Raw genomic sequence first — 19,164 nt, forward strand, 5'->3', positions numbered from 1 at the left:
ATTCTCTCATATGTTGAACCTAGACTTCGAGAGGTGGAGATCTTGAAGAGAAATTTTACTACTACATTAGAGGTAAGCAATTTTCACTTGTATTTGGCTTTATATCTTGAATCCCCATGGATTTCTATACCTAAAACTTGGATTTTTAAAGTTAAGTTTGGAATTTTTTTCTACAACTTAAGAGGGTGTATTTTGAAGATTTGAAGGTCGATTTGGACTTAGTTTTGAGATCTCATCACATATTTGGACTCGTGGGGTTATGGGTAATGGGGATCTGTCCTTTGATTCAGGTTTTGATTGTGTGGACTTGAGTTGACCTTTTCTTACTTTGGGGATTTGATTTAAATCAAAGCTTTATTGTTTGGAATTGTTTACTATAGCTTTATTCGATGTTATTGAGTTGTTTTTGACTATATTCAGTCATTGACGATTAAGCAATTGATTTTAGCTTACCGGGCGGAGGTAAGTCTCTTGTATATCATTATAAGAGGGAATTCTCCCCATAAGTGACCTATTTGATACTTGATTCATGATTTAGGAGCATGCCTAGGGTTATGACTCGTTGGTTTGGCGCAAAGGATTGTTCTACCATATTGAGCTTTCTTATGAATCTCTAGTCATACACTTGTCTTATTTGTTCCATGATTTAGTGGTTTCTATGGCTTGAATGACTTATGTTAAATAATATGATTGAATTTGCGCATGCTTTTATAGCTTATTGAGTTAATGTGATAAATGGAATTACATGATTAGCCATATTCATATTTTAGCCATATCAGCTCTTATCCGTATTCTTATTATTATGTCTGGTGACCTTTTATTATATCATTTTATACACATATGCATGAGTGAAGAGTTGTTATTGAGAAAAATTGTTGATTTTGGCACTACGGGCAATTGAGCGGATCGGTTATTGATACTTTTTATGATATGATCAACACTTGGATATGAGTCTGTTCCTCCAGAGTTAGATGATTGCCCATATTACCTTAGGCCTTGTGAGCGTAGGCACCCGTGATTCTTTTGGTGCTTATTGGATACATGACTTGTGTCATGCACATGGATTGGTGTTGTGAATTATTGAGAAAGGAATCTTGCGCATGCATATATATATATATATATATATATATATATATATATATATATATATATATATATATATAAATATGATCTTGACTCATGCAGTGGATTTATCCTAGTGTTGTTGTATCATGGATTATTCGAGGATTGAGATATTGATATCTTATTTGATTTCTTTTTCTGTAAAGCATGCCTAATTTTTGTATGAACTGGGTTTGAGCTTCCATACTTGTTTGATGATACCACGCCTTGTTTCATATATGATTTATACTTTAACTTGATTATTGGACTATTAGAGTTGATGTCACCCCCACGCCACTACTTTTTCAATGTTAGACTTGATACTTACTAAGTACCGTATTTTTCACTCATACTATATTTCTATATATTTTTGTCCAGGTTTCGAAGCTAGTGCTATTGGTATTCACTCGATGCAGTAGGAGGCTTGTGGAGACTTCGTGGTGAGCTGCTTCATTTACCTGATTTGCAGCACATGGAATCCCCCTCTCTATCCAGCTATTATGTCTATCTCTTTCAGACATACAGTCTTGTTCTGTAGATTCTACATACTCTTGTTAGATTCTTGTAATGGTTGTGGCATTCGGGTTTTGGGATATATAGACAGTTATGATCGTGTAGACCATATCTCAGATAGTTTATCCATGATATCAGTTCGAGATTATTTTAGTTTATCCATGATATCAGTTCGAGATTATTTCTGTTTCTTATTACATTGTGGAATTTATTAAAGGCATGATTAATTTGCTTGGAATTGTGATTGTTATTGTGTTGGCTTGCCTAGAAAGTAGGTTAGGCGCCATCACGACCTTTGGTGGGATTTTAAGTCATGACATGAGGGGTGAAGGTGATGGATATAGGTTTATAGGGGACAAAGAGAGGAGGACGGCGGCAGATTGGTGGTTACGTTTTGCGTTCATTGGGTAAGAGAGAGAGTGAGGAGAGAAGGGGAATGAGAGCGGCAGACTGAAGGGTAATGAGGGGTCTAGGGTTTGGTCTGTGAGGCTTAGAGGGGGCTTAAGTATATAAGGGTCTGGGTGAAGGAGGGTCGTTAGATAGGGTTGATCGAACGGATAAGATAAATGCAAGATAAATAATTTTTTAAGATTTTAGGAAAATTATTTAGAACCGTTGGATCCAACAACTAGGATTAAAAACAAAAAACTTATTTAAAGAAAAGGGAAAAGGCAGATGGATCTCAACCGTTTAGCGCAAAGATCAATGGTCGAGATGATATCTATTTTCTTTGTGTCTGAGATGAGGTGGCATGTGTTTCTTTACACGGATCGGTGACATGGCGAAGCGTGATTGGTGGAGAGGGAGATTTGAGGATTGATGAGTGGGATGAGGTGTTTGTGGACCATCTGACTTGGATCGGTCAAGGTCTATTAGGACCGATTTCTAGGTCAAATATTGGACTGAAATTGTTCGAAATTAATTTAATGAATGGCCATTGGAATTAACGATTGAACTTTAAGTAATAGCCAATTTAGCGTTTTAGCCAATAGCCAATCCTTTTTCCTTAAAATTAAATTAATTGTTCTCCATAATTATTAATAAGTTATAATAAATATGTTACATTATTTTATAAACATAAATTAATTATATACATGTATTTATATAGATAGATATTGCGAAATAATTTATTGAAATGTGTGTGTGTGTGTGTATATATATATATTAATAAAATAGATAATTGGTTAATGAATAATGATTATATGATTATAATTATGCTGTAATTAATTTTGGTAAAATAATAACAAATGAGTTATTCAGACTAATTATTCTCTTTAAAGACAAAAGATGTAATATCACATAAAAATAGAATAATTCTTTTAGATAATGGTTAAAAGAACATGAATATATTTTATTAAATTATAATTGTTTAGGAAGCTTAGTGAAATTAATTAGAAAAGGGAGGGCAAATTAATCAACAACTGCCCTTCTTTGATCAGGGACGATGAAAGAGCCTTTCGGCAAAAAAGTTGACTTAGTGGACAATTTTGTCCCGGCTTGCAGGTGTGGATTTGAATAAATAGGGATACTGGAAAGATTATGAAGTATCGAATGGTGTTATCAGAAGTTATGAGAGTTTTGGAGAACTTGTGGCCGAACTATGGTTCTTGAATCACCTATATACCTCGGGTTTCACGAGTATCAATCCATATGTAATTCTAAAAGTTGAAGTAATAGAAAATTGCGGATCGACTTTAAAAATTCTATCTCGATGTCGAGTTTGAGATGACACTAGGTCTTTTGTGATAAAATAATTTGGCACGAATAAAATAAATATGGTTGTGCTCGAATTCGGGCTACCTACATATCCCGAAGAGCGGGAATAAGGCCAAGTGTAGTTGTAAGAACAATGATTGAAGAAGAAACATTTATAGTCAGAGATAAGTAACGGTGATGTAATGACCCGACCGGTCGTTTTGAGTTCTAACGTATCCTTTAGTGGTTTGAGGCCTCAAGTAGCTTCACTTCTTGTTTTATGACTTGTACGTGTAGTCGGAATTGAATTTCGGAATGTTCAGAGTGGTTACGGAAGGAAAATACTCAATTTGGAAGCTTTAAGTTGGCAGAGTTGACTAAGGGTTGACTTTTGAGTGAACGATCTCAGAATCGGGATTTGAAGGTTCTAATAGGTTCGTATGATGATTTCGGACTTGGGCGTATGTTCGGGTTGAGTATCGGTTGATTTGAAATAAATTTTGGTGTTATCGATGTTCGTTTGAAGTTTCGAGCCTTGAAATAGGTTCGTATCGTGATTTGTCACTTGCACGCAAAATTTGGCATCATTTCTGGATGTTTAAGCATAATTCGGACGCGTTCGGCGAAGTTTGAATGTTTGAAAGTGTAATGAAAGGTTTCGATAGTTGATTCATAGTTTTGATGTTGTTTGGCGTGATTTGAGGTTTCGACTAAATCTGTATTGTGTTTTGAGGTGTGTTGGTACGTCTAGATGGGGTCCCGGGGGGCCTCGGGTTTGAAACGGACTGAAAACAGATTGAAACTTAGAATTTGGGTCATGTTGTTGGTGCTGAAGTCTGGTGTCATCGCACCTACAGAAGGAGTAGCCGCAGGTGCGGTCACACAGGTGCGTAGACAGTCATCGCATGTGTGAATTTGGTAGAGGTGGTCTGGGTGCAAAGGTGCGAGGAAGATTTCGCACCTGCGAAGTCGTAGATACGGAGAAGGGGTCGCATAAGCGGTCCTGGGTGAGAGGTTGTGGTTGCGCAGGTGCGAGGGAATTTCCGCACCTGCGAGCTCGCAGGTGCGGGCTGTTGGTCGCAGAAGCGGGAAGGGGCCTTGGGCTGATGAAGCGCAGAAGCAAAGTTTTTGTCGCAAAAGCGACGCCGCAGGTTTGGCTAGATTTTCGCTGGTGCGGAAGTCGCTGGGCAGAAGGGTTTTTTTAAATCGATACTCAGCTCTCATTTCTCACTTGGATGGCCGAATTTGGGGAGCTATTTCAAGGGATTTTTCATCGAGCAACTCGAGGTAAGTGATTTTCCCCTATTACAAGTTAAATACTTGAATTTTATAAAACTTTTTAACATAGAAATTCATGGACATTAGGGAAATTTAAGGAGGAACTTAGAATTGATAATTTTGGAATTTTACCACGATTTTGGATATGGAATTGGAGATAAATTATATATTTAAGTTTGTAATATTATGGGTAATGTTTATCTTTGAAAAGTTTCGAAAGTCGTGCATGTGGGCCCGAGGGCCGACTTTATTAACTTTTCGAGCGGAGTTGAGAATCATTATATATTGTTAAATTGTAAGCATTGGAGTATATTTTGATTGATTTGCACGTTATTTTACTAGTTTCAGAACGTTTGACTTTGAGTTGAGGTGTTAGAGAGGCGTTGGAGCCGATTATGGAACTTCAGAGCGAGGTAAGTCTCCTGTCTAACCTTATGAGGGGAAAACTACCCCCTAGGCAATGTAATTGTTATGTGCTACTAGTTGTGGGTGCTACGTACGCTCGAGGTGAAGAGAGTCCGTACGTAGCTAAAGCATATTTATGTCCGCGTAGACATAGGACTTTATCATGTAATATTTGAATTATTTGAATTCATTCTGCTAGCTTAATTAATTGAATTTATAATTGAAATTGATTTACAAATAAAATAATATATATATATTAGGCCGAGCCTTATCACCTTGAGTTGTTGGTAATTTATTTGAGAACGGTAAAGGTTATATTCACTTTGTGCTCATGTACTGTATTGTAAGCACGTGTCTCATAATTCGATGATTTCCTTCCTTTTTTTGTGGAACGGGCCGAACACCTTGGCAATGTAATAGATAATTCTATGGTTTATGCCGCTCAACCCTCGGCAGTGTACACATTATTCTGGATCAGACCGTACGACCTCGGCATAGTCGTGCATTATATCGGTAGCAGCCCGAATATTCACGAGATTTTTCTCCCTCTGATGTTTGGCATTTATTATGGTGTTCATTATCCGTTGGTTTCTGGCACTTAATATATCTGAGCTGTTGAGATAGAACACGAGACTGAGAAATTTATATCTTTAAAAGAAATTTTTGGAAGATTATATAACTTACAGTTTTACCCCATTACTATTGTTGTGCTTCATATATGCTTATGATTTATCATATTGCTTTATTGGACCTCTAGTAAGTGTCTATGTCGACCCCTTGTCGATACTTCTCTGGGGTTAGGCTCGATACTTACTGGTACGCGTTGATTTACGTACTCATGCTATACTTCTGCACTAAATGTGCAGGATCTGACAGGTTCAATTGGTGGTCATCTTGGCGCGTAGGCGCAACTGCTGAGGAGACTTTATGGTGAGCTACATTCTAGGTTACGTATCGCAGCCCACAAAATCTCCATCGTACTATTTACTTTATCCTCTCTTATTTACATTCTGGACAGATGTTGTATTATTATTGTCCTCCTTAGGAAATGCTCATGCACTTGTGACACCGGGTTTTGGGATGTTCTAGAATTCATTTTTGGTTTGCTTAACCTCGATACACTTTTACTTGTATAATATTTAAATTTTATTTATTTACGACTTTAACGCATTTATGTCTCCACCTAACAAGATTCATGATTTCAAAAACAATAAAATTAATAATTAAGTTATTAGTCACCGTTGGCTTGCCTAACGGCGACGTTGGGAGCCATCACGACCTATAGTGGGTTTTAGGTCGTGACGGGTGATGTTTGAGAAACGCTTTCTTAGCTCCTAATTAATAAATGTGGTGCACGACACATCCATAAGAAAGACTATACTAGACGCTTCCCAAGTGATCCTTTATTCATATCAGGAGCTGACTGCAAAATATTGCTTCGGTATCGCATTATGAAGATACTGAAAAGCAAAAAGATCATGAAATCTAGGGACTAAAATTTTTGAACTGGAGTTAGTTGGAATTTGAAAATTTGATTTTTGTGGATTTTGTAGGCCGAGAACGACTTGAAGAACAGATCCTCGACTTGCTAATGAGTTTGACGTCCCTCATTAGCATTTTGCCCCAGTTTTGTCACGACCCAAAATCTCAACCGTGGGTTCGTGATGACGCCTAACATCCGCTTGGTAGGCAAGCCAACATTAGCAAATTATTTAACCATTTTTAACTATTTTAAAACAGAACCTTGATAATAAGAAATTGAAAAAAATTGATAGATGTGATAAATACAACGTAGCATGGTCTAAACATATCTTAGAAATCTGGAGTTACGAATATATGAGCATACTAGAGTTCTATACATAAAGTCTAAAATGAAATACAACTGTTTGAAATAAGATAAACAGTAAAGACAAAATAGAAGGGGACTTCAGGGACTACGAATGCTAGCAACTCTACTTCAAGTCTCCTGTTGGAAGTTGGTTCGGGCAAGAACTCCTCTACATGCTGCTGGGACCAATACCGATATCTACACAAGAAGTGCAAAAGTGTAGCATGAGTACAACCAACCCCATTTACTCTGTAAGTGCCGAGCCTAACATCGACGAAGTAGTGATGAGGCTATGGAAAGACGCTCACAATAAACCTATATGAATAATAATAACAGAATACAAAAATAAAAATAAAATAGTAAACTCATCTAAACGGGCCCGATGGTCATCTACCAGAAGGCCCTAGAATAACATGATATCAAATCTCATATCACAATTTGAGAATAAACGTTACAGCCACAAACAACTACAACACATCAAGTCTGTTGCGGTGCGCAAGCCGATTTCAACAATTAATACAATTTCATATTGCGGTGGGCAACCCGATCCCATTATCATATCATTATTATTATCTCTTGTGGCGGATAACGTGATCCCCCGATATCAATTTATTTTCAATACCATTGCGGCGTGCAACCCATTTTCCACATCAATTCATTAACGTAAATAACTCAACACCACTATTTATAAAATATCAACTCAAAAAGGGAAATGAAACATGCGGAACAACAATGAACTACCAACACAAACGGAGAATGACTAACACCTCGTAATCCCAAACCTCGAAAATTTAATAATACAAGAATAGCTAAATGGCTCACGTAATCAAAATAACATAATAGAATACATCAAGTAATATAAGGACAATAAAATCAAGTAAAAACATGTGAAAATGAAAATATATAATTAAGACAAGTAGGAACATATAGTAGATAAGCAGATATTGAGTGAGAAATGAACAAATCGAAATAAGTAACAATTAAATAACAATAACAAGTAAAGCATGGATAACAAGTAAGAACATGTAGCAACGAAAGCGCGTAACTAGAGATAACATGAAATAAGTGAAGACATAGAAGTAAATAGCCCAATCCCATGTGATTTAACCCCATGACGGGGCATATACACTCGTCACCTCGCATATACGCCGTTTTCCCACATAATTCACATAATAAATAGACCAATAAGTCCTAATTCACTCAAGTTAAACTTAGGCATAATACTTACCTCACTCCGCAACCAAACAAATCAACCAACCACGACCTTGCCTTTTGAACAAGCCTCCAAACCAACCGAATCTAGCCAATTATCGATTAAAAAATTTAAAATAAGCTTTAGAAACTACCCACGAAGGAAAAAGGTTCAATCTTTGATGAAATTGAAAAGGTCAACAAAAATCAATCTTGGTCTTGCTTGGTCAAAATTTGAGATTTGGATCAAAATTCGATTACCCATTCACCCCTGAGCCCGTTATGTGATTTGTTTCTAAATCCAACCGCAATTTGAGGTCTAAATTTCAATTTTGCAATATCCCTAAATTCTATCTAAATTCCTAATTTCTACCATGAAAATCCTAGATTTGATGTTAAAAATTTATGAAAAGAAATGGGGAATTAAAAGAAAGTGGATTAGAGTTACTTACCAATGAATTTGGGAAGAAAAAGTTCTTCAAAAATCACCTCTAAAGTGTTTAGGGTTGAGAAATGATGTAAAATGAGCTAAGTCCTATTTTTCCCTTCTTTTACCCAACTACAGGTGTCGCATTTGCAAAGCCATGTTCGCAAATGCGAAGCCCGCAAATGCGAGACCATGATTGCATTTGCGATCACTGTCACATCACCTCAGATGTCGCAAATGTGACAAAATGCTTGTATATGCGAACCACTACCCTATTGCAAATGTAGCCCCTCTGCATTTGCGAAGACTTCAAACCCAGGTCCCGAGTCGCAAAAGCGATAGACTTGTCGCGAAAGCGGAGACTCAGGATTGCATTTGCGACATATTCTTCGCATTTGTGAAGAGTACCACCCCTAGCCCATAATCGCATTTGCAAGTCCTGGACTGTTTGATTTCGACCATGTTAGAGGCGTGGCTTTGGTCCTGTAACTGTGTTATCACCTCTTGTTGAGCATGCAACATTTCGAAGATCAACCGCAGCCTCACCCATCACCTTCACCCTCGGGCGCTTCTTGAGCTGCTGGCTGGGGTTCCCCACGAACACTGTTTTCGGTATCAATTGGTAAATTTATGTTGATGGCCACCTGTGAGTTAGCATCGACCGGGTCGGTGACTAGGACACCATTGGGATCAACAGGAGGCACATCATTACTAGGCATCACGTTATTGTTCTCGCCGTGATGGCCTTACTCAGCGTCAACGTTCAAGTGAGCAGACTGAGAGTTTAACATCCTTAGGCTAACCTGGAATCAAAATTTTGAAAGAACAAGCATAAAATAGGGTGTGTTATGGAGATTCGTATCAAATTACCACTATTATCCTTAGCCCCACAGTGGGCGCCAAACTATTTACCCCAAAAATGAGTAACAATTAAATTTGTGCGCGGTTTAAAGGATATATGATTTAATTCAATACGAATGATTAAGAACAACAGGTAAATGAGTTAAAGACAAAATAAATGATCAAACCAATCGCAATGTGGTGATCAAGCCTGATCTTAGATTGAACTGTAGAATTCATCCTCGATTGGACCTTCGGTACAAGTTCGATCGCGAGTAAAGAAAAGAACAAACGAATAATGCTTTGAACAATAGCTAGAAGATAAAAGTAAACTTTTATTTCTTTGATTTGCATGTCACAATATGTCAGATTAAAGAAAGCCTTCCCCTTTATATAGTAGGAGAATTTCAGACTTAGTACAAGCCTAAATAAGGTAAAAATCTTCTTTTTTGATAAATGTTCATTTAGTATTGATACTGAACGGGATTCGCGCCATGATATCTGGTTGAGGGCGAATATTGTGGCCCCTACTCATTATGCGTAATTGTTCTCAGCGTTTCCTAAAGTCCAGAAGCTATGATTGGTCTGGGTTCGTTATTTCATCGTGCCCGATCTCAGGTACATTGTTCGTTTCTCCGGGTTTCGATACGAGAGGTTATTGGGCCTCGATTATAATCACGTCGGGCCATGCTTCCCCCTCATTTCCACATCGGGGAATGGGGTAAAACTCTTCCCCCGATTTTACCCGTAAACAATTATAAGTATGAAGACTTCAGTATTAAATTATTTTACTAAAATATCCTTTAAATAATAAATGACCAAATTGCCCTCTAAATGACCGTTTTACTCTTCAATTTAATTTTCACAATAGTTCATTAATTAAATCAATTAAAGAAAATAAAACGGCCAAATGATTAATGTAAATCATTGAACATAATTGTATTAGGAACCACTATGTTTGTTGACTCTTAGAATTCTGAGAAACATTATACTGCCTCTGATCCACTTTAAGTGATTGTTTTGATTATTTTCACACATATTAAGGAATTCACATTTAGCATTAATTAACAATATAATTGACCATATTAACCTTAATTTGTTCATTGGCTCTTAGGCTCTTTACTCCAAGGTAAACTTTGAAAAAATAAAATATTATGGACCACAAAAAAGCCAAAAAATTACTTAAAGTGGACTGGAGGGAGTATTCTTAAGCAAATACCTAATCTCTCTCAAATACATTGAGATATTTAAACATTACCGGGGTTGATTGAAGAACAATAACACTTCAGGATATTTATAGATTGAGACTTTCAAAAATATGTTGTTGTTATCATAGTCACAGATTGCACTGTGAAAACAATCTATGATGATTCATTTATATCAATTACGTACCATATACCTGTAAGTGTATAATGCAAAAATCCCAATTCAAAATTGGTTTGTCTTTGATATTTCTTGTGTTTTTCTTTAGTTCAAGATTCTTATGGGAAAATAGGGAAGAAGTAGGTGATGTTGTCGGCAAATTGTAACGACCCAACCAGTCGTTTTGAGCATTTGCACTTCCTTCGGTAGTTTATGGGCATGAGTAGCTCCGTATGATGTATTATGACTTATGTGAATCGTCGGTTTTGATTTTCAGGTTATTCGAAATTGAATTGGAAAAATGAATTTCATTGTTGAAACTTTAAATTGGGAGAGTTGACCAAGTTTGACCTTTTGTAAATTTGAACCCGGAACAGAGTTTTGATGGTTCCGGTAGGTCCGTTGGGTGATTTTAAACTTAGGAGCGCGTCCGGATTGTGATTTGGAGGTCCGTAGTGGAATTTGGCTTGAAATGACGAAAGTTGAATTTTTGAAAAGTTTGACCGGGAGTGAACTTTTTGATATCGGATTCGAATTATGATTTTCAGGAATTGGAATAGCTTCGTTATGTCATTTGGGACTTGTGTACAAAATATGAGGTCAATCAGACGTGATTTGATAGGTTTCGACATCGGTTGTGGAAGTTTGAAGTTCAAAGTTCATAGATTTTGATTTGAGGTGTGATTCGTCGTTTTGATGTTGTTATGTATGTTTTGAGGCCTCGAGTAGGTCCGTATTGTGTTATGGAACTTGTTTTCATGTTCGGACGGGGTCCCGAGGGGCGCGGTTGAATTTCGGATATAGTTCGGATCATTTCAAATGGCTTTGCATTGCTGGTTTTTCTGCTCTTACCTGTTGCTTCTGGCGTTGTTCGTGATCACGAAGGTGTAGCAGCTATCGCGAAAGGTATTTGGGCAGTGGAGCTATTTGTTCTTCGCGTTTGTGCTTCTGAGGTTGCATTCGCACAGGGTTGAAGATTTTTGTCTTCACATCCACATCCATTGCTATGCGTTCGCGTAGTGTTGAGGTTTGGCAGCTGGAGTTGGAGAATTCTTCAACGCGATCGCGAAAGGTGAGTCGCATTCGCGAAGCTTTGCATTAGTTGTCATCGCGTTCGCGTGGGGTGTATCGCGAACGTGTAGTGCTTTTGGTGGCAGTCTATTTTTGTTTCTCGCGTTCGCGTAAGAGGATGCCTGGGCAGAAGTATAAAGTACTCTATTTCGGGGGTTTCGGCCATTTTTGCATTTTTGGAGCTATGGAACTCGGATTGAGGCGATTCTTTAGGCAATTTTCACCATGTGAACTGGGGTAAGTGTTCTCTACTCATTTTTTATTTTATATCATGAATTTATCTTCATTTTCGGCATTTGATTGAGGGTTCCAAAAGAGAAATTTGGGGGGTTTAGCCTAAAGTTTCATAAAGTTAATTTTTGAGTTTTAAACATTGATTCGGAGTCGGATTTGAGTGAAATTATTATGGCTGGACTCGTAATTGAATGAGTTATCGGAGTTTGTGAGTTTTGTTAGGTTCCGAGGTGTGGGCCCGGATTGGACGTTTTGGCCGATTTTGGGCTTTTGATTAAAGATTCGACCTTTTTTATTTGGAATTGTTTGCTTGGGCTTTATTTGATATATTTGGTTTGCTTTTGGCTAGTTTTGAGTCGTTCGGAGGTCACTATGCGCTAGATGGAATTTTTAGAGCATCGCTTGGCTTGTTCAGTATTGGAATTGGCTTGTTCGAGGTAAGTAATACTTCTAAACTTTGTGCTGAGGGTATGAAACCCCGAATTATGTGTTTTATGTTAGAAACCATGTCTAGGTTATGTGCTTACTCTGTTGGGACCCATTGAGGTCGTTACTTCTGTTGAGTTATTTTCTTACATTGCAATTTCATAATCAATCATGTTCATTCATTTCATATCATACCTCAGTCTCTGTTGCTACATATTGATACATCATATCATTATTTTGGGGTGATATTTCATGACATTGAGAGCCCGAGAGACTGGAGAGATTGATGACTGAGTGAGGCCGAGGGCTTGATTGTGAGATACTATATTATAGCACGTGAGTTGTCCGTGTGGATCCAGATGTTATATTTTAGTACGTGAGTTATCCGTGCAGCACATGAGTTGTCCGTATGGATCCAGATATTGATATTATAGCATGTGAGTTGTCTGTGCAATGTGTGAGTTATCCGTGCGGATCTAGATATTGATACTATAACACGTAAGTTGTCTGTGCAGCATGTGAGTTGTCTGTGCGGATTATAGCGCTTGGGCTGTAGGAGCCCCTCTGGAGTCTGTACACGCCCCCAATAAGCGCAGGTACCTATTGAGTGCGAGAGCCGAGTGCCGAGTGCTGAGTGATTAGGAGGACTGAGTGACTGTGAGGACTGAGTGATTGGGAGGACTGGGTGACTGTGAGGATTGAGTGATTGGGAGGATTGAGTGAATTGATACTCTGAGAGTATGCATATTGTCATTATCACTGATTTGCATTGCATTTAACATGCACACTTGACATACAGGCATAGAGATGCATTTTTCCTCATGCTGTATAGTATCATGTCATTTATGACTTCTCATACATTTTGACATATGGGCATAGAGAGACATCTTACACGTGCGATCTGAAAGGAAAATGAAACATCTTATTTATTGTTGAAAGGATTTTTGGAAAAAATCACAGTTTTCAAACTTACTCATATTTTTGGCAAATTTCGGTAAAAGATTTGAGTTTTCACTGAAATACTTGAAAAGCACGCCTACTTTTCTGGAACTGTGAACGAGCTGAGCATTTTATTTCTTAGATACTCCTTTTATTACTTGTACTTTGCTGTTATGGATTGTTGTGGGATATTGGTATTGGACCCGACCTTTGTTCTAGCTCGTCACTATTTTCAAACTAAGGTTAGGTTTGTTACTTATTAAGTACATGGGGTCGGTTGTACTCATACTACACTTCTGCACCTTGCATGCAGATATTGACTGCTGACGTTACTGTGATCGACGGGAGCCGGAATTGAAGATGTACATGCGTTCCGGTTGTAGCTGCCTTCCTCTTGTTCATGGCAGCCTTAGATCTATAAAACTATGTTTATGTACTCTTCAAACAGATGATGTATTTACTTCATTTCAGCTTTGTAAACTATATTCTTAGAAGCTCATGATTTGTGCTACCAGTCCTTGAGAAATGTATCAGATTCAAATATTTCTTTACTTAAGCGCTTTATTAATTATTATTAGAATTGATTAGTGGTTAATTAGCTTACCCGAACACTGCTAGGTGGATTTCGGGTCGTGACTAGTTGGTATCAGAGCCCTAGGTTCATAGGTTCTACAAGTCATGAGCAAGTGTCTAGTAGAGTCTTGCGGATCGGTATGATGACGTCCATACCTATCTTCGAGACGCTACAGGGCATTTAGGATATATACTTTCCATCTTTCTTTCCTTAGCGTGCGGAATTGATTTAGCTTAAGACATAACTCTTTGAATTCATTCTATGCATTCGCATGCGCACACGAGTGCTCGGTATCAGTTGTTCATCACCGGCTTGTGATTCTATGAACGGGGTGCGAGATGTGATTTATGTGTGCTGATGATGGGCCAGACTGGAGGACTGGAGGCCAGGTTTTGACTTTAGCTTGAGCACTGAGATTTTGATTGTGTGAGCATGTGCTTTTGGATTTATACGTCCGGTAGTATTCCTATGAGAGGAATTTATGGCTCGACGAGCGGTAGAATGGCTTTGTGATGAGTATGATGTGACTGTGGGATGTGTTAAGACGATTTGAATGCGACGAGAAGTGTTTTCTTGAAATGTAAAGGAGGGGTCATTGGGTGTGATTTTCATTTTGATGTGACGTACAGTCTCGAGTATGAGTGCATTGAATGATCCTTTCTGATGCTTAATGGTGGAACAAAATAGGTTCTCATATCTTATTGTCGAGATCATACTCGGGGAGATTAAATGATTGCTTAGTAGTTGTGGCTATGAAATAGTATCAAGAGATGTCAGTTTGAGGCTAATCAGGTGGGTTATAACCTGCGAGGTAATCTACGGATGTGTGATTTTTATAATGTTGTATGGAGGCTTTCATTTCTACCAGTGGGGCATATATGTTACAATTTGAGTTTGGATCGGTTGTAACAGTCGACCTGACTATCACGAGGATGAATGCGAGATTTGCAGATGATTTGAGGTATTATATGGTTTGTGTTACATGAGCTTACGAAAGATTTAGTTGAATTTCAATACGGGATTTTGGCAATAATAGAGTATGGGCATTGTGAGTTATTGTGTGTTTTGATCTATGGCTTTGAGCCAAATGGGGGAGTCTACTATCGACGAGTTGATTGCATGATTATGTGTTGTATTGATTTCGGTTTGAGGTATACTGGTGAATCAGTTATGACTGCAGGGGTTGAGATTTAGGATGACTCGAGTAAGGGGATTTTTGGATACGGGTTGTAATACACTCTATGGGTATATAGGAATCATGGAATGATTGAGTGGTTATTCGTGACGGATGTAGTGTGCATGGAGTAAGAATTTGCTTGGTCGCGTTAAGGTGGGGTTAATCCTTTGGGTGTCATCGTGCCAATGAGGCACTAGTCATTTGGCCCGTTTGGGGGGGTGCAATTGAGATTTGAGCAGAGTGGATGACTCTCGAGAATGGTTCTAATGGATTCAAGAATTATGTATAGCAATTGAGAATTTCGGATTGGTATATGGCTAGGATCTGATATTTGCATTGGACAGTGTCGAGACTTGTGGCATTTTTATATCATTGTGGATTATGCATTTCAGTATCAAGAAGGTGAAGGAAACAGTTTTAGGTTCATATAAGGTCTCTTTAGAGTGAGTGTCTCGATTGTGGTACTTTGGGGTGCTTAAGAGGGAAGTCAGCGGCTTATGGGCCTTAGGGCGTTATGGTTTTATACTAGGGTCTCTTGTGTGGTGAGTTTTGGTTGAGGATCGTGGTATTATGGCGAGGAAAACTAACAATTTGAAGGTAATTCAGAAAGAACTTGGAGAGTTAGGACAACTTGGTAGTAGGTTGGATCAGCATAGTAATGGATATAATCGGTTCTTTGGGTACTTATGATGTGGCTAGTCTCTACAGGTGTTTCGTGGCAATGCTCTTGGGGTTTGGCGACCTGCATGGCTAGGTTGAGTTAGAGAGATTTGGTTTTGATAGCTTGGTTATGTGAAAATGGACTTCGAAGGGTTCTCAATGGTTTCTACCATGGTTCAAGGAGTATATTTCCTACTGGCGTGAGGAGCATGTGGTGTATAGTGATTTTCTCCTGGATGAAATCAAATGGAAGGTCCTTGGCTAATTGAGTATGTAGTTGCTTGTGGCTCGTAGTGGACTATGAAGTTCTCGTATTTTTCATATGATGGCATGGTATATGCGGTGTGTTTTGTGGGATTGAGATTTACATGAGCGAGATCACAGTTCAGTTTTGAAGGGAAGGTTATAAAATTCTTAGGCAGCATGGACGGTTTCAGATGACTAGGTAAATGATATTACTATTTGGTATGGCTTGATGAGAGTATACGTTTTAGAAGGGGCAACGTGTTTTAATTTATAAATACTTCACTGGTACTGCGGCACTCTCCTGGTTGATCCACTACTGATGTTCAAATTTTGCTATGTGGCACGGAAGAATTTTAGAAGTATTTCTCGTGGGATGATCGTGTATGAGAGATGTGTTAGACATTCGGGCGGTGGAGATGGAATCAGAAATGGTGATTCATGTGTTCTATGGATTTGGAAATCGGGAGTTTTCAGGAGCAGATTGTTTCGTGTTGTAGGTTGTGAAATTGTGGCCAGAGCTAGCCAGATGATAGTAAGTGTTATGATTCAGTCATTGTGGACCTTTGGAGGGTTATTTATCTATTTGTGGGTGCCTGGAGTTGATTTGGGGGTCCATTAGTAGGCCCAATTAGGATATGTATTCTATACCGAGCCGGATTGGTCGGCTCAATACTGCTATTATTGAGGGATGTGCCATTCGGTTATTGTTGAGCTTATTCGTATTCTGAAAGGATCTTTGAGCTACTCATCTATGCTACGAGGAGTTCTGATTCGTTAGCTATAAGCACACCTGGTGCGGTTCTATTTGGGCTTTATAGTGGAATTTGAGCGAGATGAGTAATTGGGTACTACATGGTTGATGGCGTATGGGTTATGTTCTTTCGGGTTTTGTGTGGCATTTTGTCATCTACTTCTTCATGGTTATGGTAATGCACTTTGAGTACTTGATGTTGGATTGCGTGTGGTTATTGATTTTGAGCATGGTGGATGAGTTATTTCATATGGATCAGTATTTGGATGGGGTCACGCATTGCAGCGGAGTTATGTTGAGATATGATCCCTTGTGTTATATTCGTGTGTTTTGGTTCTACGGTGCGTGAGAAGTTCTTAGCATTGCGTTGTGGTGGTACTTGTTGAGCTTGCGGGACAGTTCTCTCACCTGAGTCATTTTTTCATGATTGAATACATTTGGAATGATGCTTATTGGTGCTCGGATTGCACGGGTTGCAGCTTTAGATTATATGGGTGTGTCATGTCACTAAAGTGGTCGTGTTGAATGAGATGAGGTCATTGGACCTAGAATGGATACTATCGGAATGGATTACAGTATGGTTGGAAGGATGATATGGAAAGTCAGCTTAGAAAATTGCTACAGTTCTTGTCGAAGGAGAGGGAGCTCCATGACCGGTGGATCTGATAAATGGTTACGAGTTTCTGCGTGTTTCTTTCATCATCGGTAGTGTACAAAGGTTTTAGAATGGAGTCTTGTTTGATATGAGGTTTATTACCGGCATTGGGTTGTTCTGAGCAGCTACTGTGATTAGAAATCATTGCTACGAGTATCTGTGTTATGTGATATATCATGCAATTGTATCTTGGGTTATGGTTACGGCTTGGTCCAACTTGTTAAGACTTATACAGGGTGTAGGTTGCGAGATTCAGATCTTATAAGAAATTCTGGATGTTGGAAATTGGATTCTAAGGCTTGCAGGCTAGGTTGAATTGAGAAATTTCAGTTATGTTGTGTTATCGGACCTATATGGGATAGGGTGACGTGGGATCACCCCCGGGTATGTGCATGGTAAGGTTACACGGTGGTTTGATGACTTTGAGAACAAACCTGGACACGTTCGAGGACAAAAGTATGTTTAAGTGGCGGAGAATGTAACGTCCCAACCAGTCGTTTTGAGCATTTGCACTTCGCTCGGTAATTTATAGGCATGAGTAGCTCCGTATGATGTATTATGACTTATGTGAATCATCGGTTTTGATTTTCAGGTTATTCGGAATTGAATTGGAAGAATGGATTTCATTATTGAAGCTTTAAATTGGGAGAGTTGATCAAGTTTGACTTTTTATGAATTTGAAACCGGAACGGAGTTTTAATGGTTCCGGTAGTTCCGTTGGGTGATTTTGGACTTAGGAGTGCCTCCGAATTGTAATTTGGAGGTCCGTAGTGGAATTTGGCTTGAAATGGCGAAAGTTGAATTTTTGAAAAGCTTGACCGGGAGTGATCTTTTTGATATCGGATTCAGATTGTGATTTCCGGGAATTGAAATAGCTTCGTTATGTCATTTGGGACTTGTGTGCAAAATTTGAGGTTAATCGTACATGAATTGATAAGTTTCGGCAACGGTTGTGGAAGTTTGAAGTTCAAAGTTCATAGATTTTGATTTGAGGTGTGATTCGTCATTTTGATATTGTTATGTGTGTTTTGAGGCCTCAAGTAGGTCCATATTGTGTTATGGAACTTGTTGGTATGTTCGGATGGGGTCCCGAGGGGCTCAGTTGAATTTCGGACATAGTTCGGATCATTTCAAATGGCTTTTCATTGCTGGTTTTTCTGCTCTTACCTGTTGTTTCTGGCGCTCTTCGCGATCGCGAAGGTGTAGCCACGATCGCGAAAGGTGTTTGGTCAGTCGAGCTATTTGTTCTTCACATTCACGCTTCTGAGGTTGCATTCGCACAGGGTTAAAGATTTTTGTCTTTGCGTCCGCGTCCATTGCTATGCGTTCGCATAGTGTTGAGGTTTGGTAGCTGGGAGTTGGAGAATTCTTCAACACGATCACGAAAGGTGAGTCGCGTTTGCGAAGCTTTGCATCAGTGGTCATCGCGTTCGCGTGAGGTGTATCGCGAACGCGTAGTGCTTTTGGTGGCAGTGTATTTTTGTTCATCTCGAACGCGGTGGACTTCCCGCGTTCGCATAAGAGGATGCCTATGCAGAAGTATAAAGTACTTTATTTCGGGGGTTTCGGCCATTTTTACATTTTTTGAGCTATGGAGCTCGGATTGAGGCGATTCTTGAGGCAATTTTCAGCATGTGAACTGGGTAATTGTTCTCTACTCATTTTTTATTTTATATCATGAATCTATCTTCGTTTTCGGCATTTGAATGAAGGATCCAAAAGAGAAATTTAGGGGTTTTAGCCTAAAGTTTTATAAAGTTAATTTTGAGTTTTGAACATCGATTCAAAGTC

Source organism: Nicotiana tomentosiformis, chromosome 7 (assembly GCF_000390325.3).
Source record: "Nicotiana tomentosiformis chromosome 7, ASM39032v3, whole genome shotgun sequence".
Lineage (NCBI taxonomy): Eukaryota > Viridiplantae > Streptophyta > Magnoliopsida > Solanales > Solanaceae > Nicotiana > Nicotiana tomentosiformis.